This window comes from Artemia franciscana, chromosome 12 (genome assembly GCF_032884065.1).
Source record: "Artemia franciscana chromosome 12, ASM3288406v1, whole genome shotgun sequence".
In the NCBI taxonomy this organism is placed as follows: domain Eukaryota; kingdom Metazoa; phylum Arthropoda; class Branchiopoda; order Anostraca; family Artemiidae; genus Artemia; species Artemia franciscana.
This window is the reverse complement of record NC_088874.1, coordinates 22,876,857-22,902,883: the sequence shown is the minus strand read 5'-3', so window position 1 is coordinate 22,902,883 and position 26,027 is coordinate 22,876,857. Positions and strand designations below refer to the sequence as shown.

Below are 26,027 nucleotides of genomic sequence, written 5' to 3'. Positions count from 1 at the left end.
ACTAGTATATTTTGTCAAATAAAAACTTGATGACAAGGAGCATATTCAAACTATTCTCTCTCTCAATTCTACTTTCTTACTAGTATAAAATCCAGCCTTATACTGGATCTGGCTGCAAAGGTTGGTTGCTAGAGCCTCATGTAGGTATGCAAATGAGGTTCTCATGGAAGTATGAAAACGAGATGTACCCACTGTAGTACAGACAATCAGGCTGCAAGGGAAGGTTCATGACCAGATCTGGTTGCTAGGTAAACTGGTTACGCAACTTATATTCCTCCTGACTTATGTAAATGGGGTGTGGGATATGATCATAGAGCCTCCGGCTGCTAGTTCTGGAAAATAGGCAATCTTTAAAGCCCTCAGGCTGTTAGTTCTGTGTAAATTAAACCACCACTACCTATGTGCGCCCGAGTTTTCAAATTATCTTTAATGCCTCAGGAATAGCTTGGGGAATGAAATCTAAACTTTCAGACACTATTGGAGGGAGGAATGGGTCACGTGGATCTCAAAATTTGACATGTCGAGAGGAAGCTAGATAAAAAGACACTAGGTGTATCTGGGACATCAATATAGCATATCTGCAGTATCTAGACAAGGCTTGGGAAACGAAGTCGAAACTTCCACACACTGTTGGGGATAAAAAGGGGGTGAATAGGGGGGCTTTAAGTCTTTTGTTTGGGGGAGTGGAAGGCCTTAAACAATTTTCATTTCGTGATCCACCAAAATAATTTTGCACTACAGTGTACTATAGAATTCATCATTTAAGCGAATTAAGTAGTAAGACCAAAGAGAAATTATGTGTTTCAAGGTGCTTCTGTAACATATCGGGAACAGCTTGGGATAATAAGTTGAAACTTTCAGGGAGTGTAGAGAGGAATAAATGGATCTTAAATTCTAAATTGCGGGAGATTGTAGAGTTAAATCAAAAGATACTATGTATATCCGGGTATCCCAAATATCACGTCAGCAATATCTTGGGAACAGCTAGGGGGATGAAGCATTCAGGTCACGTTGGGGAAAGAATGGAGCAAGAGTGGGCAAAAGGACTTCAAATATTCTGCCAAAGGAAGGGGCTAATTTATTGTATCTGATCAACAAAATGTTTTTACACTCAAAGTGCGTGTCGATATATGATCTTTGCAGTTAAGTGGTAAGGTAAATCAAATGAGACTACGTGTTTCCATGTTATCAAAATGGCGCATCTGCAATATTTTGAGAACGGCTTGGCATATCAAGCCGAAACTTTTACGATGAAACTTGAAATGAACATAAATTGCCAAAAATAATAGTAGGACCATCGCACCCTAAACTTTGTAAAGGCTATAGTGTTGTTTGCCCTTTACTGGAAAACAATGTAGTACATATGTTGTGTTTTAAATAAAAATTGGTAGTGTTCCGAAGAATAAGTATCATTAAATATTAAACCTTTCAATTTCATTAATTCTTTTCACTCAGTTTTATTGTAACGGTGTCTTTTTGTTGTTGTTTTTTGCGATATTTGATTTTTAAATGACAAGAACTCATTTTCTCGAATAAGTTTTTTTTAATAGATTCTTTAAAAAGACAAATTTTCTGGACTCCTCCGATTGTCATTTTCAAGAACAAGTTAAACTACCTCCACCTCCCCCTTCTCTTCATGCACATGTATATACAAAAATTGTATGGTTTTAGTTTCTGCCCAAATGCTTTTACTTATTAAGGTTAAATACATTAAAATATATTAAAATTATAATTACATTATACATTAAAATGTATAGGAAATTATGAGCTAAATCGTAAAATCTGGTGAATCATGAAATTATACGTTCAAGCTATTTCTTATATAAACTGTTATCATGTATCAAATCTTCATTGTCGATAGGTCGATTCTTGATTTTTAGCAAAACTTTCAACATTTTTTTTCGGTACTTGTCAGTAATCCAGAGCACACTCAAGAATTTTACATTCTTTGATCTGACTAAACTGGTTTTATGTCGCATTCAGATACAATTAGCTTATTCTGTCGTGAAACTACGATGCAGGTATATTTTAATTAGATATTTAATATGTAGAGGTGTTTAGGTTAGATTTTCAATGTAGTACTTGGTTCTGGTTCTGAATAACAGACAGGTACCTTTTTTTCTTCTCATCAAGCCGGCTTTATATTACCATTGTATTCGCCAATTCGCTAACCGATGACATTTCGCCGAGAAAATGTAAATAACTACCAAGACACGTGACTCTGCAGGTTAACGGATTTAACAAGTAAATTAAAATTGTACTAATTATCTCGAATGAGACAAAAAAGAAATGCCAACACAAGCTTAAACAAAAAATGCTTAGATACAAAACGTTAAATGTCGCATGGGTATTACTAAGTAGAAGAAAACGAACATCTCAACAATAGGACAGTAATAATTTGCAAAGACTCACAAGTGTGTCTTACACTACACCCATATGCATTATGCGTCTCTAAGCTTGTCTTCGAACCTGGCTCTACACCTCCCGTGTATACGAGATGGCCTGATACCTAATTCTTCATAAGGAGACCATTTTTCTTCAAATTTTACTCCTGAATAGAGCCTGTAGTCCTAGTATTTTACTCAGCTAATCAGTACTGAAATATCTATAATTTCCTGAGACTATTATATAGAATTTTACCATCGATATAATTTTACATGGATGATGATGTATCCTACCTATGGACTATATGCTCAAAACTTTGAATTTCGGGTATGTTGATTATAGAGGCTTCCCAAAAAATTCATAGAAATCAAATTTCACGCTCTAAGAGGTTTTAATAATATTATAGATTCTAACCTACCACCCAAAATTCTGGCCTTTAAGTAGGAAATGGCATCAGTGATGTTACTGTTTCTTACAAGATTTTTTTCTCTAAAGCTGATCAAAACTCAACCATGACGTCTGTTCGCAAGTGGAAGAATATTACTCACTGATAGCATCAGACTTTTCAACTGATATGCTAAAAAACCCTTCATTTATATCGATCATGCGGAAGATTAAGTGAATTTCATAAGTTAATACTGGCATTGCAATGAGGATAATGAACTGCACTATAACAAGTATATTATCAGCATAACGTCACACTGCTTGCATAAAAAAGAAATATGATGTCAAAAATGACCTTCTCTCAAATTTTCCCAGCCAACACATGAGCTACGAAGTTAATTGATAGCCGTAATACATTTATCAGCTTCAAATTTTAAAGCCGGGTCCAACGGAGCAAGCCGACAGAGCAGACGCACAAATATGAAACAATAGGTACAATGTCATGGAGGAAAAATATTCCAGGAAAATGCAACAAACGATAGAATGTTCGGTCTAAACTTTGAAACGTAATGCTAACTAGGTCACCCCTAATTGGGAGAGGGTGGCATTTGGAAACTTGTAAAACGTTGTAAAACTTACTTTGAATTCAAGGAATTTGTCAGTAGAAACATGGCTGCCAAATTGACACATTTTGTGTCAAAATGACACAATTTGATGTTGCATGACACAATGACACATTCAGACGAAATGATGACACAATCGACGAAAATGACACATTTTTCAATAAAAAATTACACAATCAACAAAAATGACACATTTTTCAAAAAAATGACACATTTTTCAAAAAAAATTACACATTTTTGTCATCCTAGTCTTGATTTTTAATTGGTAATAAAAGAAAAGTAAAATTTCGATTTTCTATCTCCAGAACAGCTACAAATTAATGGAAGGGAATAGTGCTGCCTAACGGTGGCAGTAGTACACAAACAGTGCAGAATACACTACAGATGCCATCACCGTATTTAAAATTTAAACAACACGAAAAAAACAGCCATAGGCGGAAATTTCAAATCAAAATGCACGTTGAATATCTGAACTTAATTGGCTTCTTGATTGAGTATTTGATGTAGCCAACTGGTACGTACTTAATAGTAAAAATTAAACAGCATGCAGTCCCATTTTTAGGAGTACAGGCAACTCCCATTTTTAGGAGTGTAGGAGGGGTATCCAACCTTGGACAAGATTACAAATTTCCAAAGATTTCTTTCCTTCAGAATAATCCATCTGGCCTAAAAAGGCACCAAAAAATATGACAGAAATACTAGATTGAAGCTGGTTGAATAGCTTACATATTGAGTAAATAAAAAGCTTAGCCAATAAAGCCAATTATGTATACAGCCGATTACAATTACAACGTCATACGAAAAGTCTGTTTTCAATTTGCTGTCGGAATTGATTGTTCCTAAAACTTTTATAAATGTAAACTTGCCTCGTTGGCCGCCCAGAGACAAATTCATAGTGTGTAACACTAATTTTAATCGAATGTTTCTATTTCTTTCATGACGTTACAAAAAGGTCAAGATCCCAAGATAATAGGATAAGGTTAAGTTTACTCCTTTTTGATCTGATTCTGGAAAAGATTATATATTCGAAACTCTAAATAAAGATTTGACAATTAAATATGATACCACTTGTAGCAAAAAAATATGACACATTTTGTGACACATAATGGAATCTGAGATGACACAAAAAGCACATTTTCGGAAAAAATATGACACACTCCTTAAAAAAAATTTGGCAGCCCTGAGTAGAAATTCGACGTCTGGGCGCTTTAGTTTCAGCTTCATTTTGATCTTAATTTTGTCATACTGAAGTTATACGAAGGTTATAAGATAATTTATGCGCAAAGTAAACTGACAACTATGGAAAACGACATAATCTTATATCAAATTTTGAAGTCAAAACTTTTTAGGTCACCCTTGATTAAGAGAGGGTAGCATTTGGCAACTGAAATTATGGAATCAATCTGTAGAACACTATCTAAAAATCGTGAGACCAGGGGGGGGGGGTGAAAATCTTACTACGACACTTTCTCAGGCTACCAGGGAACCTTAGTAGATAACTTGTCTGAGTATTTGGAACGTACTTCAAGCAGGTGAACCACGAGTGATACACGGAGAGGTATTAAAAATAATTGTGCTAAAATGAGATAAAAACTGCTAAGAAGAAATTAGTTGCCTTTAGGTGTTTTAATTATATCACTGTTTAAAAAGGCACATCAGCACACAGACGAAGGAAAGAGAGAGTGTCTCTCTTCTTAAGAACTGTGCCCCCCTTCTGGGAGGCAACCCTTCCCCTTAAAAAAGAAAATTCCAAATCAGTTGCTGAAAACAAAAGCAGAGAAGAGTTGATTTTACTGAAATGAGTTCTGGTACTTGTATGATATATTTCTGATCTAACATTCTTTATCTAAGCAGAACCTGTTTCTCTAACGCTCAATCCTAATGTAATATACCAAGTATTACAAAAATATAATACTTAAGAAACAAATTTGGGCTATGCATTTGCACATTAGGGGGGGAGGGGATGAAGTATAGCGGGTCCGAATGCCTAATGTGTTAGGTACAATTATTCTACATATTGTGAAGTAAGAATTGGTTTCTAAACTTCAACTGTCCAGATACTTTACCACCACCCCCAGTTATAGCCCAAATTATGTATTTCCCATCTATTGTCACTTTTCTTTGTCTTGTCTCACGGTAAGTCGAAAGAAACTAACGAAAAAAAAACGGCTCTGCAATGCGTTAATTGATGAACAACTTGAGTGGTCGGGAATATATCATACAACTACCTGAGTTTTATCTCCAATTTTTTAGTCTTCCAAATTAATTTTGCCATCCCTGTTATGCTTCAGATTTTTAGAATCTTGCACTATGTTTTGTTGGATAACTTTATATTTTATTTATTTTAAATTAGAATAAAAAGCCAAGATTTTATGCATTAACTGCCGTCCCCTTTTACACCCCCTTCTAAATCAACAAGGGGGAATTGCAACCCTTCTACATCTAGAAGGGGGAATTGCACCCCATTCTACATGTTCCATATCTTTTCTTTATTACCCTTTTCAATTCGAGTCCTTTTATCTAAACAATTTGTCAAAAATTGCGTCATATTTAAAATATTATGCTTTGTTAATTACAAAAGATTTTAGATATAGCAATTAACTTTTATTTGAGAAGCTCTTTGTGATGTGCAAAAAAAAAAAAATAAAAGCAGTAGGCAAGTCAGTGTTACCTATGTAAAAAAAGTGATCATCCTTGTTGTCCATCCAGAGGAATGTAAGTTTAGTGAATAAGATTTTTGGAAATTTTTTTGTCTATCGGTCTGTCTGTCCCGATTTTGCTAATTTAGGCACTTCCAGATAAGCTAGGACGATGAAGTTTGGCGGGCGTATCAGGGACCAGACCAGATTAAATTAGAAATAGTCGTTTTCCCAACTTGACCATCTAGAGGCGGGGGAGTGGGGGGGACGGTTAATTTGGCAAAATTATAAGAAATTAGATATTTTTAATCTACAAACGGGTGATCGAATCTTAATGAAATTTGATTTTTAGAAGGATATTGTGTCTCAGAGCTCTTATTTTGGATCCCGGTCGGATCTGGTGACATTGGGGGGATTTGGAGGGGGGAAAACGGAAATCTTGGAAAACGCTTAGAGTGGAGAGGTCGTTATAGTGGAGACGCTTAGAGTGGAGACACTAGGATGAAACTTGGTGGGAAGAATAAGCACAATTCCTAGATACGTAATTGACATAACCGGAACGGATCCACTCTCTTTGGGGGAGTTGGGGGGAGTGTTAATTCTGAAAAAGTAGAAAAAACGAGGTATTTTTAGCTTACGAAGGAGTGATCGGATCTTAATAAAATTTCATATTTAGAAGGACCTCGTAACTCAGATCTCTTATTTTAAATTCCAACCGGATCCAGTGTCATTGGGGGAGTTGGAAGGGCCGGAAATCTTGGAAAAGGCTTAGAGTGGAGGGATCGGGATGAAAATTGGCGGGGAAAAAAGTACAAATCCTAAATACGTGATTAACATAACCGGAACGGATCCGCTCTCGTTGGGGGAATTGGGGAGGTCCAATTCTGAAAATTGGAAAAAATGATTAACTTACGAAGGAATGATTGGATCTTAATGAAATTTCATATTTTAAAGGATCCCGTAACTCAGATCTCTTATTTCAATTCACGACCGGATCCAGTGTCATTGGGGGGAGTTGGGGGGACCGGAAATCTTGGAAAACGCTTAGATTGGAGAGATCAGGATGAAACTTAGTGGGAAGAATAAGCACAGGTCCAAGATATGTGACTGACACAACGGGACCGGATCCGCTTTCTTTAGGGGAGTTGGGAAGATGGGGAGGGGGGATGATCGAGAAAAATTAGAAAATATGAGGCATTTGTAACTTACAACCGGGCGATCAGATCTTAATAAAATTTGATATTTAGAAGGATCTTGTGCTTCAGAGCTGTCATTTTAAATCACGACCACATCCGGTGACATTGAGGGAGTTGGATGGGGAAACTGGAAATCTTGAAAAACGTGAAAATTGAGGTTTCTTTATCTTACAAATGGGTGATCGGATCTTAATGAAACTTGATATATAGAAAGATCTTATGTCTCAGATGCTCCATTTTCATTTTGAATTGGATCCGGGGACATAGTGGGTTGGAGGGGGAAACAGAAATCTTGGAAACCGAAAATCTTGGAAAACACTTAGAGTGGAGATGTCGGTATGAAACTTGATGGAAAGAATAAGCACAAGTTCTAGATACGTGATTGGCATAATTGAAACAGATCCACTCTTTTTGGGGGGTTTGGGGGGGTTGTTGTTAATTCGGAAAAATTAGAAAAATTGAGGTATTTTTATTTTAAGAACAGGTGACCAGATCTTAATGAAATTTCATATTTAGAAGGAACTTATCTCTCGGAGCTCTTATTCTAAATCCCGACCAGATCTGGTGACATTGGGGGAGTTGGAGAGGGAAACTAGAAATCTTGGAAAACGCTTAGAGTGGAGAGATCAGGATGAAACTTGGTGGGTAGAATAAGCAAATGTCGTAGATACGTGATTGACCTAACTGGACTGGATCCACTCTCTTTGGGGGAGTTAGGGGGTCCAGTGCTTTGGCGAGTTTGGTGCTTCTGGGTGTGCTAGGACGATGAAAATTGGTAGGCGTGTCAGGGACCTGCACAAATTGACTTGATAAAGTTGTTTTCCCCGATGCGACCATCTGGGGGGGGGTTGAAAGGAGAGAAAAAATTAGAAAAAATGAGATATTTTTAACTTACGAGTGGGTGATCGGATCTTAATGAATTTTGATATTTAGAAGGACCTTGTGTCTCAGAACTCTTATTTTAAATCCCGACTGGCATTAAGCTTCTGATTTTCCTTTTAAATCAATCTATTGATTCTTAGAATTTTGCTAGAGCTCATGCCATATGAGCTCTTGGCTCTTCTGACCTCGTCACAAGTGCCATATGAGCTCTTAGCTCTTGTTTTTATTTCGAATCGATTCCAGTTTTTAGGGTTTCAGTTTTTTTTTCAAAATAACATTTCACTATGAAAAGTAACTTAGATAATAGTTAATATTTCTGGATCAGCTAGAAATCGTTACTTTTTCTCATTTACCAGTTGTTTTTCATCATCCGTTTTTATTTTTATTTTTAGCTACAATGGGCCGTGGTACGTCCGTTACTAAGCTGCAGCTACCGATGCAACCATAATAAAATCAGGAGAGGGTTAATTTCAACAGATGATATCAAGGGTTTTAGAGTTCTAGCGGTGGTTAACTTGCATAGAATAACCTAGGAGAAACAGAATAGAATTTTGAATTTTAAAGAATTTTTCCCAGTCGATCGCTCTAAATTAAACTTAAAGAGCGTCAATCAACTAAACAGAAAGAAAAATAGTCTTCTTTGCAATCAGTTTTTGATTGCTTAATGTGTTGAATGTGAGAATTTGAAACACGTCTAGAAGACGACCAAAAAAAAAATTCACAATTGTTGAAAATGATGCTTTATAGGAAGAAAAACAACCTGGACAATAAAATGTCCAGAATTCAATTGAATTCTCCAATATAGAATTCAAAATTAATATAAAAAACCAAACATAAGAAATTATATAAGTTTCATCAGTTTAAGTTTCATAAGAAAATATATAAGTTTCATCAAATTTAGTCTTACCCGTCAAAATTTACGAGAAAATCCGCCTTATTTTCGAAAAAAGGGGAAAAAAACTAAATGTTATGGAATCTTAAGGAAAACCACACCATCAGATTCAGCGTATCAGAAAACCCTGCTGTACATGTTTCAAGCTCCTATCTGCAAAAATGTGAAATTTGTATTTTTTGCCAGAAGAATGATCACAGATGCGTATTTATTTGTTTCTTTTTTTTCAGGAGTGATCGTATCGACCCAGTAGCCCTAGAATGTCGCGACGGGTCTCATTCTAATGCCCTTTTTAAAAGACAAAAAAAAATTAGAGGACAGCTAGGCCCCCTCCCACGCTCATTTTTTCCCGAAGTTACCGGATCAAAATTTTGAGATAGCCATTTTGTTCAGCATAGTCGAAAAATCTAACAACTATGTCTTTGAGGACGACTTAATCCCTCAGAGTCTCCTGAGGAAGGGCTGCAAGTTATGAATTTTGCCCATAGTTTCCATATAGTATTGGTTATTGGGAAGTAAACAGACGTTTTCAGGGGGGGATTTTTCTGGTGGTGGGGAGAAGGGGTTTAAGTGGAAGGAACTTTCCATGGAGGAATGTGTCATGGGGAAGAGAACTTCCATGAAGGGGGCGCTGTATTTTCAAGCATTATTTAAAAAAACAAGAGCTAAGAGCTCATATGGCACTTGTGACGAGGTCGGAAGAGCCGAGAGCTCATATGGTACGAGGTCGGAAGAGCCAAGAGCTCATTTGGACGAGGTCGGAAGAGCCGAGAGCTCATATGGTACGAGGTCGGAAGAGCCAAGAGCCAAGAGCTCATTTGGCACTTGTGAGAAGGTCAGAACCTAAAGTTAAACTTTATAGCACAAGATCCTTCTAAATATCAAATTTCATTAAGATCTGGTCACCCTTTCGTAAGTTACAAATACCTCAATTTTCAAAATTACCTCCCCCCTCCCAATTCCACCAAAGAGAGCAGATCCGGTCCAGTTATGTCAGTCACGTATCTTAGACAGGTTTCTATTCTTCCCATCCAGTTTCATCCTGATCTCACCGCTTTAAGTATTTTCTAAGATTTCCGGTCCCCCCAACTGCCCCCCCCCAATTACGTTTGATCCGGTTGAGATTTAAAATAAGATATCAGAGTTACGAGGTCCTTCTAAATATGAAGTTTCATGAAGATCCGATCACTCCTTCGTAAGTTAAAAATACGTTATTTTTCTTATTTTTCAGAATTACCCCCCCCCCCCCGCAATTGAGCGGATCCGTTCCAATTATGTAAATTACGTATGCAAGACTTTTGCTTATTTTTCCAACCAAGTTTCATCCCAATCCCTCCAATCTAAGCGTTTCCCATCATTTTAGGTCTCCCCACCCCAAACTTCCCCCAATGTCACCAGATCCGGTCAGGATTTAAAATAAGAGCTTTGAGCCACGATATCCTTCTAAAAATCAAATTTCATGGAGATCCAATCACCCGTTCGTAAGTTAAAAATACCTCATTTTTTCTAATTTTTCAGAATTAACCCCCCCCCCCCCCCAACTACCCAAAAGAGAGCGGATCCGTTCCGTTTATGTCAATCATCTATCTAGGACTTGTGTTTATTTTTCCCACCATGTTTCATCCCGATCCCTCCACTCTAAGTGTTTTCCAAGTTTTAGGTTCCCCCTCCCAACTCCCCGCCCCCATCACAAGATCTGGTCGGGATTTAAAATAAGAGCTCTAAGACACGATATCCTTCTAAACATCAAATTTCATTGAGATCCGATCACCCGTTCGCAAGTTGAAAATACCTCATTTTTCTAATTTTTAAGACTTACTCCCCCCCCCCAACTACCCCAAAGAGAACAAATAAGGTCCGATTATGTCAATCATGTATCTAGGACTTGCGCTTATTTTTCCCATCAAGTTTCATCCCGATCCCTCTACTCTAAGTGTTTTCCAAGATTTTAGGTTTCCCCCCTCCAACTCCCCCCAATGTCATCAGACCCAGTCGGGATTTAAAATAAGAGCTCTGAGACACAATATCATTCCAAACATCAAATTTCATTAAGATCCAATCACCCGCTCATAAGTTAAAAATACTTCATTTTTTCTATTTTTCCGAATTAACCGGCCCCTACTCCCCCCCCCAGATGGTCAAATCGAGAAAACGACTATTTCTAATTTAATCTGGTCCGGTCCCTGATACGCTTGCCAAATTTCATCGTCCTAGCTTACCTGGAAGTGCCTAAAGTAGCAAAACCGGGACTTTAGGTTTTCCCCCTCCGACTCCCCCCAATGTCATCAGATCCGGTCGGGATTTAAAATAAGAGCTCTAAGACACAATATCCTTCCAAACATCAAATTTCATTAAGATCCCAACACCCGTTCATAAGTTAAAAATACTTCATTTTTTCTATTTTTCCGAATTAACCAGTCCCCCACTCTCCCCCAGATGGTCAAATCGGGAAAAAGAGTATTTCTAATTTAATCTGGTCCGGTCCCTGATACGCCTGCCAAATTTCATCGTCATAGTTTACCTGGAAGTGCCTAAAGTAGCAAAACCAGGACAAACCGACCGACCAACAGACAGACAGACAGAGCGACAGACAGACCGACAGAATTGGCGACTGCTATATGTCACTTGGTTAATACCAAGTGCCATAAAAACATTGAGAAATTAAATAATAAAGTTTTTTCAGCTGAAAGCAAGGAGCAACATTAAAACTTCAAACGAACAGAGATTATTACGTACATGAGGCGGTTCATCCCCTCCTCAATACCTCGCTCTTTACGCTACAGTATTTTTAGTAATTTCAAAAGAGATATTTATTCCAATTAAACGGTCTTTGCGATTCAGTGGTCATTCTTAAAAAAAAATTGAAACAAAATTCAAAGTTTAGTGTAAAGAGCGAGGTACTGCGTAGGGGGCGAAACCCCTCATATACGTAATAAAAATATACGAATATAGAAGTTCGTTACGTAAGTTAGTTCGTAAGTTAGGTATATTTATTACTAATAAAAACGTTCGTAAATGAAATTGAAAGTTCTAGTGGCCTTTTTAAGAAACCAAAATAATTGGAGGGTAACTAGGCCCCCTCCCCAGCCCCTTTTTCTCAAAATCGTCCGATCAAAACTTTGAGAAAGCCATTTAGCCAAAAAAAAAGTAGAATTAATATGCAAATTTCGTTTTAATTATTCATGTACGGTGAGCCAAAATCAAAACCTGCATTAATTCAAAGGTTCAGAAATTAAATTTAAAAAAACAAGTTTTTTTAACTGATAGTAAGGAGCAACACTAAAACTTAAAACGAACAGAAATTATTCCGTATATGAAAAGGGCTGTCCCCTCCTCAACACTTCGCTCTTTAAGATAACGTATGACTCTTTCTCACTACTCTACTTTGTAAAATAATAAAATATTTTACCTGCAATATATTGGGGATGAATTGGGGTATCATGGTGAACTTTCATGATATGTTAGGGGACCAAGTGGACCTCGGCTTTGACTCAGGGGAAGGGGCAGTGGAAGATGGACTAAAAATGCCTTTATCTAATCTTGCTTAACGTTTCTGCACTAGAAGCCCTTATGGAAGCTGCAATCTATTCACAGTTAAGTAGTCAGGTAAACCAAAAGACACCATGCATTGCCAGGTGAACACAATGGCATGTCTAAAATTTCCTGGGAACAACTTTGAGGACCAAGATGAAAGTTTCATGGAGTGTTGGAGGGGGCAAGTAGACTCCAATTAACCTGAAAGTTTTAGCACTGCTAGCCCATGTGGAGGTTGTTCACACTAAAATGGGAAAGATTCCATGTAGAATCTCTTCACACTAAAATGTGAAGTTAAAATTTTCAGGGAGCATTTGGGAAGAGCAACAGGACTTAAAAGTTGCGTTTATATAAGAGAGAAAAAACATCTTTGTCTACTAGACATTGGCTAATCCAAAAAAGGAATGACTATGTTTCATTAAAACTTAACTTCACTGATTTTAATTAATTAAGTCTTAAAAATTGTATACATAACCTACTGAATCAAGGAAATCCTTATGCACAGAAGACACCTTAAAAAAGACTTGGTACGAAAAAATAGTCCCTTTTTTGTACACCTGTGACTTGAAATATTTTGTTCAGCCTAGTTACTTGACTTCGAATTTTCTTTTTATCATTCCAGACCAAAAAAGTAATCTGTTTGGGATGCACAAAAAAGGCCTTAAATTGTGTTTCTCCAATTAGCTTGTAAACTGCATTTGCGAGTTGTTGTTTTTTTTTTTACTAAGGTGCAGAAAAGAAATGTAGAACCCTATGCCTGCACAAATCTCAAACTTATTTTAACTCTATTGCTTCTGACATACAAAAATAGGCCCAGATTATTTCTCCTCTCTAATAGGTTTGTCACTTCCAGGGCAAGTAGACAGGACCAGGTAGACTGCAATGTGAACAAAATATTTTTTTAATCTGTTGCATTCATAGGTGGCAACTGAAACTGGGCCAACAAAATTTACTTTCTCTGATTGACTTACAGGACATGTAAGCACAGATCAGGTGACCTCAATGAAGACAACAAAATTGTTTTCTCTAATTCATGATACCCATAATAGGTTAAAATTGGTTTTGTATTTAATTTGCTAGCAGCTTACTGGGCCAAACAAATCTAAGAGGTTAAAGATATTTTGGAAAAAGATGGGCTGCACTAATTTGTGAAACCCAAAAACAGGTCAAACGTTGTTTTTCTACAATAGGCATGAAACTTCCATGGTAGATAGACTGAACAAAGTCAACCTGAACAGTGACAATAAATATTTTAAAAAAATGTCAGATTGGCACCAGCCCTATCAAAGACGAAAAATTACTCCTCCCCATCGACCTGAAATTATTTAGCCAAACTAAAATACTAAATTTATTAACCAAAACTACTGCTGATTGAAGATTTTGACTGAATACTCAAATGCTGTCCGAAATTTAAATTAAAATCCAGTATTTTGTTTCTTGGACAAAAAAAGAAAAAAATCTTTTTATAAATATTCCTAAAATTAACCAATAATAAAACTAATTCAATTAAACATTCTTAAATTAATTTGAAAAATACCTTTTCAAGAGAAGGAAGTTTTAGAAAGAAAATAGAGAGCTATATTAAAACTATCATGAGCAGAAATACAGTAATATAATATTTAAAACTTGAGAAAAATACAATAAAAATAAATAAACAAAAACCCAAAAAATAAAATATTAAATGAACATTAAACTTAAAGGACCAACATAATCCTAAAACATCATTTGTAGCTGGTTGAAAACAAAATATATTGAAATATAGGTGAGACTTCAAAGAACTAGCACCATAATATATTTAACAATTAGTTGAAATTCATTTGTTTGTTCCAGCAATCTTGATTATTCTGGTGATTTCTGTCTTTTTTTGTCAACGTTTAGACAAATAAAAACCACACTATTCAAAATAATTATCTTTTTCAATAAAACGACATTCAAATTGTCTAGAATATTTGAGGGGGAAGGTGTAGAACTATTTTATCTATAAGCCTTGATTAATTTTGTGATATTGAAATTTATGTTTCATTGCTGTTGATATTACAACATATAAAAAACAAAACTCACAATACAAATTGCTTTAAGTAAAAGAAAAACAATGCTCTGGCCTTTACAAAGTATAGGGGGAAACAGCCAAACTCCTCTTTGCAGTGATCTTTGCTTGTTTTAACCTTTACTTGATTATCCATTCTAATTTCTGTTTGTTCTATTATTCATCTATAGTAGCATCTATCATCTTTGATATGATTATTCATTCTTAATCCCTCTTCATTTTTGGTTTCATCTATTTATTGATAGCAATTGTTGTTCATTTTAAGTTTGAATTATCACTCCTTTTCTGCCATTTCAGGTTATAATGACTTTACTTTTTTGAAAAATTTCTTTTTGGAGAATGTTTTTTTTTTTAATTGCAATAGATGTCAGTCATGATTATCTTGTTGAAAGTGATGCAGTCTTATAAGACCTTCTCATAAAAATTTTCAATCAAATGGTCAATAAAAATTAACCATGCTTCCATTGTTCTAATCAACTTGTCTTAATAAATTAACATTAGTAATCAGGTTTCAATTATGATTTTGCAAGCTTTTCAAAATGCATTTCATTTCATTAAGTTATTAGTTTTCAAAATAAAGAAAATAATAAAATTTGTAGGTTGTTTTCCATCCATCAATGTAATAGTTTTAATTAGGAACAAAAAAGTACTTGCAGATTAGATTTGCTTTCCAAGTCTAAGTAATTCTTATCTTTCTGTAAATCTTGGTCAGAGACCTTTTTGCCAGATGCCAATATCAAATAGAAATCTAATTTGGCTTCGCCAACTAACTTGCAAACAACACCCTTATATAACCCTGCTTTATATGAGAATGTATACTTCTTAATTAATTTTACTGAAAAATAAAATCACTATTATTGATTTTGTCCAGCAAGGCAATTTCCCTCTTCAAGTGGCCCTTCCCCTCTTCAAAACCATTGAATTTTAGTAAATATACCTTGCAATACAGAAATTGGATAGCAAAAACAGAAATATACTATTTATTCTCGATTTAATATTATTATCAAATATAATATTACACCCACTCTCATATTACCAAGAAATTGTCCAGGCTATAAAGTAAAGTTCGCCATTTTTTCAAATTGTCATTGTAAGGAATACAAATAAATAAGTAAGAAAATAATAAGGGAACCAGCTCTATTCAATATTATTTCCAAATACAATAGTCAAAGTTGCATCCCCTGCTAATAGCAGGAAATACCCCAGGCTATCTAGAAAAGTTAATGTTTTTTTTTTCAAACTGCCATTATCAGAAATTAGAAATAAATAACAACAAAATTAAGGAAAGCAACAAAATTTTGTTTATGGCCTTGGCTATATCAAGGTACTGGGAAAGGTGACTGGGAAGTGGTCTGAGATTCAATTATAATCATAGTGATTATCATAATTGGAAAGAGCACTGAATGGGGAATTGAATGGTATACTTATTTTTAGGTCAGTTCTAATAAATTTGCTTGCTAAAGATGAACATAGAAGTTGGTCAACTTTTAAACACACTTTCCAAACATATTAATTGCTACTATTAATCATTTGTAGTAGCCTAAGCTTTAGTGGCAGTAGTAGTAATAATAGCAACAGTATGAGGATGCATCCTACTTCTAGGATGCATCCTAGAAGCAGTAGCATTAGGATGCAAATACTTTCTTTTGGTTATTTCAACATCCCTCACAACAAGCCCTGTTATTTTCAACTTCACAAACCAAACTGCTCCTAGAATATGGCTGTTACCCCCTTTTGACAACCTGCATTCAGATGGCGTGTTGTGATTCAGTTAGCCTTCCCCTCAAAATTCCTTGAAGATTTCACCTTTGTAGTATTGGGCATAGCTGTAATGGTAGTCAAAGTAGTAGTATTAATATTACTAGTAATAGTATTGAATAGTGGTAGTACTAGTAGTATTAAAATATTCCCTTTTGGTTAGTAGAATGTCCCTCTTGTCAAGTCCTAGAAGTTTCAACTTAATACAACTATCCATTACTATCACATTGCTGATAAGTCCTTCTGATGACCTGTACCTTCATATATTTCTTGAAATTTTCATCTCAATGCACTTAACCCTACAAGTGGTTCCAATAGATGTAGTAGCAGTAAATGTACAGCCCTTGTCCTGAGGATTGTGGGGAGGTTGACATCCCCAAAGACATTATTACTGGACCTTTCAACAAGGCTGAACAAAATAGATCCCTGAAACATCAAATGGATATGTTTTGGAGAACAATAAGCTTGGGGAGGGGCTGATTGTCTTCCATTCACTTTTGACTCTTAAAAAGGGCACTAAAACTTCAAACTTCCAGTCAAATGAGCTCCATTTGATCCAAGGCTTATACAATCACCAATTCCATAAAAACCTTAAATGCCATGGGCATAACTTATAACCCTTGCCCATGGGCTCTGGGGGATTGTTTCCAACCTAAAGACATTTTTATATGAATTTTGAACAATTGGTACCAAAATGGCTATCTCACAATTTCAATTGAATACATTTCAGGAAAAGAGGATATCAGGGAGGGGGGCTAGTTGCTCTCCATCATGTTTGAATCTTAAAAGGGAGCTAGAGCTATACATTTTCAATCAAATGAGCCTCTTCTAAAGTCCACACAGCCATGCCTTCCATAAAAACCTTATTTGCCCCTGGGGCACAACTTACAACCCTTACCTCCAGACTCTGGGTGATTCTGTCAGCCCCAAGGGCCTTATTATACAATCTTTGGACAATTTTTGAGCAAATGGTTATCTCAAAATGTCTGTCCCTTGATCACTTTGACTCATTAAAAGGACACTAGAAAATCTGATTCCCAATCAAATGAACCTCCTCTGGAGTTTTACAACCATTCTTTCCATATAAAACTTATATGCACTCTGGACATAACTTACAACCCTTGTGCTGAGGTTGTGAGGGTTGCCATCCTCAAAGACATAATTTTCAGATTTGCTGAACAACTATGTTGAACAAAATGGTTATCTCAAAATTCTAATTAAACGTATTTTGGCAATTAATGGGCATGGGGGGGCTTGTTGCCCTCCATTCCATTTTGACTATTAAAAAGATCACTAGCCCTTTTAATTTCCAATCAAATGAGCCTTTTTTGAAGTTTCTACAACACCAAATGACTGTTTCAAAATTCCTATCAAATACATTTCCAGAAAATAAAAAGTGTGTGGGTGGAGGGGGGTATCCACCCTCTAATCACTCTGAATCCTAAAAAGGGCACTAGAACTTCTGATTACCAATCCAATGAGCCCTCTCTAAAGCATATACTATCACCTTTTCTATATAAGCCTTATATGCCCCCAGGGCATAACTTACAACCTTGCCCAGAGGGCTTGGGAGGGGGTGTTATCCTCAAAGACATAATTTCAGGATCTTTCAACAATGCTGAACAGAATAGTTGTCTCAAAATTATGATTGGATGTGTTTGGGGAAATGGTGGGCATGGGAGGGGGAAGTTGCCCTCCAATCACTTTTGACTTTGTTTTAAAGTGCCAATTGACTCCAATTAAACAAAAAAATCAACTAGCTTTTGGTAGCCTATATAACCTACAGCTATGCCTGGCCACATTAGGAGGGGTGATGGAAATACAATTGCAGGGAAAGTGACTTTCTACTTAGAAAGAGCACAGAAATGGAAATCAAATTGTAAATTTATTTATTAATTCAAATAACAGATATTTTATATAAAAATCATATATAAAAATAACATATAAACCTATACAAAATTATACATTTCTTATTCTTTTCTACCAGACAGCTTAGTTCTACAAGCATAAAAGGTAATGAACAAGGTCTCACTTTAAGGGCTAAATTAAATAGAATTGGTAATGGCAGCAATTAAGAGATCTGATGGTGATACTGCCAAGACTTTTGGTTCAAGAGAGGCAGACATGACAAAATTGGCAAAAAATGATTTGACAAAATAAATAGTAAGCTAATGTTCTAGTTGAAGGGCTTCTTGCTGTCATGGATAGCAGTTTAGCTCTTCAAATAAGAATCTCAAGAATGAATCTAGGGTTTAAAATATACCCTAGGGAGATGTTCAAGCTACTATCTTATTCTTTCCTTATTTCTAGATTTTAGATGATAGTAGCCTATTGGCAATAGGTATACCTATCTGAATTTTTATGAAAACATTTACCTATAATATTGGGTTTACAGTCTCTTTTTCATTGACTTTAGTTTCAGAAAATGCAACACCTCTTATTTCAGTAGGATTTTAAGCAACATCAAGGCTTTTTCCTCAATTTTAAGAAATAATTTGACAAACCTTTAACATCTTTTAAGAAATGATTAAGCAAAGATATGAGGCTCAAACACTTTCCTTGTGCCTTATTTAAGCAGTAAATCTATTTCTCAAGATTTTACCTTTCACAAGATTTTACCTTTAAATTTTACAAAAACAATTTTGTAAATTTCTAGACAAGGTATTTTTTGTATCTTGGAAAGGAGTTAGGTAAGGAAAAATGAAACTTTCAGTAATGAATCCAGGGTCAAAAACATACTCCAGGTTATTTCTAACACTCCTTTTGAGATTTCTAAGTCTTAGAAATTTCCCATATCAAAGTTTTTTTCTAAATTTAGGAAATGTATTTCTAGATCTTTGGAGCCTCATAAATCTGGATTGAGCAGAGTTGTGAAGCTGGAAAAGAACTTTTCTTGTGCTTCATTTAAGTAGAAGATCTTTTTTGCAATAATTGTTTCAGATATTGATATAGGAAGAGATATTGTTTCACTTTTATAACACAAAGATTTTTAAAGTTCATCAAAGGGCAGTACCCTCTAGAGGGAGGAGTACAGGTGGCTAGGCTACTTCAAAAGTTAAATATTGAATAATTCACAAAAATGACCAACAAATAAAGTGAACATACTACTCAATGAATTTCTTTATGCTCTTTCTGAATATAATAACTGTTTTGGCACAAATTCAATTTTAACCTGACCAAAACCTTTCTAACCTTACCCACATATATAGTCCATATTAAATATTTCCTATAAATTTATTGATTCTCAAATTTGTCACTGTTGATTCAATTTATGGGTAAACCACTCTTAACAAAAGTGATCCTAATAGAGGTATGTAAGCTGTATCTACAATAAAAGAAAAAATGTATCATCTTTGAGGGTCTGTCAAGGGTTTAAGATTGAAAGTACACCAAAAACAATTATGATATTTAGGAAGAGCATGAAAAAAAGCATCAAGTGATATGTTCAATTTCTCTGTAGCCAGGGCATACTTTAGTCTGTAGATTGATCTTTGAATGTTTCATTTTTCTAGCCTAACCACTTTTCAAGATAGCCAAAAGTAACTTATCTAGAATTTTGCCAGATTCGCTCCAAAGTGCGAATTAAGGTAATTAAACCAAGGCCTAGCCTACCATTAGGCCTACAGAATCTTCAAAACCTTCAAGCATCAAAGTGGTGGATGATTCAGTTTAAAACCTCCCTTGATATCCTTTTTTTAGCTAAATATCTGTATTTGAAAGTTGCATTAAAATAGCTCCTAAACTAGGCTGAGGGCTTTAGCAATAAGTGTTACACCTAGGCTAAGTAGCCCAGGCAAAACTTACCTCAGTTAAGAGAGTAATTGCATATACCTGGTGCAGATGTGATCAATATATTTCCTAGTATTGATCAATAAACAATCACGATTTTTAACTTTATAATTGCAATCGTTTAGGCTATTTGACTAGCCTATCTTTTAATTTATTTCCATTTGACTAACATGAATTGCTTGAGTGTAAACAAATAACAAATGCCATCTAATAGTTTCTATGGATTTATAAATGAGATGCTGCCAATCGAAACATAGAATTAAGGAGACTCTTAGGAAAATAATATGAAAAAAACTTCGTTTTCTTAAAGAGTTAAAGAGGCTGCGTCCCAAAGTCGAACCTTAAAACGTACAGGAATTAGGAGAGCCAGTTGGGGGGATGCCGCCCCCCAAACCCCCCGCTTTTAAAGACTCTTTTGTACAGGTTTTTTGTTGTTGGGGCTGCCGCCCCCTAACCCCCCGCTCTTGGCTTCGGAAAGGCCCTCTTTTAATTAACAAAGCAAAAAACTGTACAAAAGAGTCTTTAAAAGCGGGGGGTTTGGGGCTCCTAATTCCTGTATGTTTTAAGGTTTGACTTTGGGACGCAGCCTCTTTAACTCTTTAAGAAAACGAAGTTTTTTTCATATTATTTCTGTATGTTTTTCTACAATCCATGGTGGATGTAATTTAATAATTCCTGTACTCCTCGTACAGGAATTAGGACTGCCTCTCCTAATTCCTGTACGTTTTAAGGTTCGACTTTGGGACGCAGCCTCTTTAACTCTTTAAGAAAACGAAGTTTTTTTCATATTATTTCTGTACGTTTTCTACAATCCATGGTGGATGTAATTTAATAATTCCTGTACTCCTCGTAAAGGAATTAGGACTGCCTCTCCTAATTCCTGTACGTTTTAAGGTTCGACTTTGGGACGCAGCCTCTTTAACTCTTTAAGAAAACGAAGTTTTTTCATATTTTGTGAAAAAAAACCGCCCGATAAGGGACTTGAACCAATGACCTTAGGATTAAAAGTCCCACGCTCGACCGACTGAGCTAACCGGGTAGCTAACAGTTAACGTGAGCTAACAGTAAAAAATAACTTTTAAGAATTTCAAAAATTAACATGGGCTCTTATGGGGAAATGGTTTTTCTAAGCTAGAAAATCGGGGGGTTAAGATTTTCCGACGAAACTTTCCAGGGCACTTACTCGGAGAATTCTGCGTCGAATGAGTCTTCGTACACCCAGATCCGATGTCGGCTGTGACCTGTAGGCGTCTAGAAAAAAAAACAAAAGGAGAATATGAACATTAAGTGGCTATGCGTGGTTTCTGGAAAACAGGGAAGGAGTTATCGGATCGAGCTGAAATGTCGCAGATAAGCTCCTGGGCCCTAGGGGACCTTAACTTGTGAATTTCAGCTCGATCGGACAACGTTAAAGGGGGGCTGGGGTTGGGGGGTCGAAACTTTCGGCCAGATTTTCCCCATGAAGGAAAAGTCGGAGGAGATGAAATTTGGCAGGTTTCTTAATTGGAGCTCGGGCTACGAAATGCATCCCTCCCCATCCCTCTGCGACCACTGGAACCGAAGATCGCTTAACATTGTCGTGGTTCGCCTCTTTATAGAGGCACGAGTGTGCCTCCTTGATTATTATTTTTATTATCTCATTTTCTAGAACTTCAAAACTTCTTTGTTGTCCTAAATCTTGTTGGGCCAGACCCTTGTTTCTACAATAATGTTTAAGAATCGATGACGTTACTTTCGTTTTAAAGGCATTTCAGATGGTGGAAGATAGGACGTCACTCTCATAATAAATAGTCCCGGCCACATTATCATTTGCATGACATAGCCCCGACCTAATAGTTTTCATCTAAGTAGAACATGTTTCTCTGACGCTCAATCCTAATTGAGCTTCAAGGGGTCTGCATCCCTAAGGTGTCAGATACAATTATTCTGCATATTATGAAGAAGTATACTTTGGTATATGAAGAAGTATTATGGAAGAAGTATGAAAGGGATCTGAATCCTACAAGGGACTGTATCACAGACTGACTGCGTCTACTTTTCCCACTCTTCCTTGACAAACCACACTGGAATCTGGACTGTCGGGGCAGTAACAGAAATTTAAACTTTAACAGTTATCGAAAAACGGTCACTATTGTATGTTGAAGACATAACTTTCAGTTATCTTTGGAACTGATTTCCAGATGCAAAAACGGGATCAACGTTCTGAGTGGCCCCAGCGTGATGAAGATAAGTTGTGTCACGATCTTTCACTAGAACTTCTAGATTACAGTAAGCTGCACGATGGGAGTTGATCGAGTTGAAGACAAGCCACATAAGTCACAATTGAAATTATCAATCGGAAGCTTTTCTGGGATAGGATTACGGGCAACACCTTTTGCAAGACGCTTGGCCGCGAAAGCGAAGCACTTGTAGTCTGGTTAAAGGAAGTGTTAATAACAGCCAGATTCACGATTTGAATAACGATGTGATTGGCTGAGATCTCCACTAGGACATTTGATATTGCTTAGCGAACTAGGGTAGCAATGCTATCAGATGGTATCAGCCTTGGAGAGTCTGCCTGGGCTCAAAAAGCATCTGACTGGCGAAAAAAATAGCACATGGGAAAATGATCGAATTTAATTCGAAAACGGCCTGGGGAGTCAGGTTACTGTTGGCGAAAAGTGAACTGCTTTTCAGTTTTCTTTTTCTTCTATACTTCATCTTTTATATTTTACATTTCGAGGGGTAGTATATCAGCAATAATAATTATAATAATTGGTAAGAGTATATCAACTCATTATTACAAACTTTACTGGACTGCATTATTCCAACAGCTAATTGTGTTGCGAGAGCAACACTTTGGTTTTGTCCCGTTTTTTGTTGTTGTTTTTTTCTATGCCGCCGATCTCAGCTTATTCCTGGAAACTGGTAAGGGTCTAACCTAAACGGTTTTTACGGAAAGTGTGGACCTCAGGCCGGATTGATGAATATGACATTATATTTTGGAAAGCTCCGCAGAACTCTTGCCTGGGGCCAAAAAGAATGCTTTTTGCTCGCCCACGAGCCAGAGCCTATGGTGTGCGAAGTGAGGTGGAGTTACATAGCCTATGTTAGAGAGGAGTATCTGAAGTTGTGCAGCCAAGCTTTCGTTTAATCAAACCATGTTTCTGTTTTCGAATGGAAAGCTTCGTTCTAACAGGCAGGCAGGCAGGCACCACTTTCAAATTGAAGATGGACTAAAATCTATAAGTGTTAAATATATTCGACAGGTACCCAGCCCCACAGCCAATATATCTTCTTTTAGTGATAAATAGAAAAATTTACAGAAGCAAAAATGTGGCATTTTCCCCACGGGTCCGAAAGTGCTGCCATCTATTGTTTCTACCCATTTCTGTTCGTGATTTCAGCTGAGTTTATCATTCGGTTTTTCGGACTTCAGATTGCGGTAGAGAAATGGTATCAGATGTGCCTAATAAACTTTAAAAGATCTCTCATTGCTAAAGAAATTGGAGCTTATCCTTTGCTCCTTTCTAAGTGGTGACGTTAGAAAGTTGGCCTACGGCAAAAAAAAATCAACTTTTGAACTAAGACAGAAGGAATTTTTTTTTTCGACTGCAATCGATAGCTCTTGATGAGCTGATCAAAGTATATGACATCCATTTTTTGGTACAAAAATTCCTTCATGAGGTATACCAGTTTCAAAGTATCAAGGGGTTGACAACTTCAGTAGTAAGGTACACACTGAAACGAAATCTAGGCCGATACAAATTGTGAGACATATAGAGGACTTATAAGCAACAGTCAGCTGTTAGGTAATAATCACCTTCGGCAATGAGGGGTTAGCAACTTTTGCTAGTTGGTGTATCTATTATTTGTTTCCAATGTATTTGATGGTAAAACCAATTTGGTTCCAGTGGTAAGACATGTAGGGGACTTGTAAGTAATAATCTGCTGTTAGGCTACAATCAACTTCAGAAATGAGGGGTCTGCAGCTATGCTATCTGGTGTACCATTTATTTGTTTCCGGGGAACTTGATGCCTTTCACGGGAGAGGGACTTATAAGTAAGAATCGGTTCACTTTGGGCGAGAAACGGCTGTTAGCTCATAATCATCTTCGGCAATGAGGGGTTTGCCATTTTTGCTAGTTGGTGTACCTATTATTTGTTTCCGGTGTATTTGATGGTTAAACCAATTTGGTTCCAGTGATAAGACATGTAGGGGACTTGTAAGTAATAATCGGCTGTTGGGCTACAATCATCTTCAGCGATGAGGGTTTGCAACTTTTGCTAGTTGGTGTACCCATTTATTTGTTTCCAGTGAACTTGATGTCTATCACGAGAGAAGGACTTGCAAGTAAGAATCGGTTCACTTTGGGCTAGAAATTTGTGCAAATCGGTGCACATTGAATTCGATCTCTTTAAATCTGACAGAATTAAGTGTTTACGCAACGGGTACAAACGATAACGTAAAACAATGAGGTAGTTTCGTAATAGTTAGTGTCACCTATGGTATTTTAATCCTGAAAAGTTACGGATAGCTTTATAATACCAACTAGATTATATAAAATATTGTTTCAAGTTTTCATCCGTCACGAAGTGTACGATTAAAAAGGACAAAGTTCAACTGGCTGCAAAGTCAATTTAGTCCCTTCTTTCGATATTATTTTGTAGTTGTTGTTTTGTCAACGCTGAGGAATAGCCTTTGGTCATGTGACAACTGAATGCGTTCTTGTTTGAACATACCGTTTTAAAAACTTCGATAGGCTGACAACTTCATCATTTAACCGATAGTGAAGAAACAAGCACAAACGAAAATGTAAAACAATAAGATAGTTTCGTAATAATTAATAGAATGTCATCTATGGTATTTTGATCCTGAAAAGTTAAGGATAGCTTTATAATACCAACTAGTTTATATAAGATATTGTTCCGAGTTTTCATCCGTCACGATGTCTACGATTGAAAAGGATAAAGTTCAACTGGCCGCAAAGTCAATTTAGTCCCTTCTTTCGATATTATTTTGTTGTTGTTTTTTCGACGCTGAGGAATAGCCTTTGATCATGTAATTACTGATCGATAGCGAAGCAACAAAACCAAAGTTTTGCTCTCGCAACACTTTAGTCGGCGAAGCCGGACAAAGGTTGCCGCAACACTTAACGTTGCCCGGGTAACGTAGGTCTAGTTATTATTACCTTACTTGTTCACGAGACACTAGATAGCAGCAGTCTATCTTGAAACTGAATTCATTTGATTTACAAGTCTTGTAAATTTTTTTACGAGCATGTTCGGTGCTTGTAAACATGTCAACAGAGGAGAAATAAAAGAAAAAGTAGAATAGATCAAGATGTTATTATTAGACATACTTTACAAATAGATAATTTGTACTGCGATTAGGTTCTAGGCGTATTTTCCCAGAGAATTCTTTCCCATGGAAATTCCTCCCACATGCGTAATAGAACAGCAAAAGAGACAATATGAGAAATAAAAACAATGAAGATAAGACAGAATTTTGAAATATTCTACCTATATTCAAAGTATAGGCCGAATGTATGGCGTAGAATATCTTGTAGAGTTAATTTTCATATCTTAATTTTAGCTGATTCCTTTTTAATATAATGAAGGGTTGAAGCATCATAACAGGGTAAGATAAAGTTTGAAGAACATAATTAGAAAATGCGAAATTAGTGGCAACTATAGAAAACTGTCCTATTATGGAAGTACGCGGAGATAACAGGCTGGGATTAAGAAGTACGAGTGATTACCTCTCATGGACTCGGTCTGATGCCGAACACAGACGTCACTAGCCAACATTTTTGACGGGGGTGGAGGGTGGGAAGCAACGAATTTCGCGTTGTACCTCTTAAGAATAAACTCTCTTTATTTTGTGATCTCAATTACAAGATAAAATTTTCTTTGTCA

At 36.3% G+C, this 26,027-nt stretch overlaps 2 protein-coding genes across 3 annotated transcripts in view; one reads left to right on the top strand and one right to left on the bottom strand.

Moving 5' to 3' along the window:
• The window catches only part of LOC136033868 (tyrosine-protein kinase Src42A-like), a 75,018-nt gene extending 54,687 nt beyond the window's left edge, over positions 1-20,331 (bottom strand). The window contains exon 1 of one of the 2 annotated variants that reach the window (XM_065714838.1): positions 20,172-20,331. The gene's annotated coding sequence lies outside the window, so the exon portion shown is untranslated. Of the gene's footprint in view, positions 1-20,144 lie in introns of both variants that reach the window. The other variant, XM_065714837.1, reaches the window with a different exon arrangement.
• Positions 1-26,027, top strand: part of LOC136033871 (spermine oxidase-like) — a 445,682-nt gene that overhangs the window by 168,837 nt on the left and 250,818 nt on the right. The gene's annotated exons all lie outside the window — the stretch shown is intronic.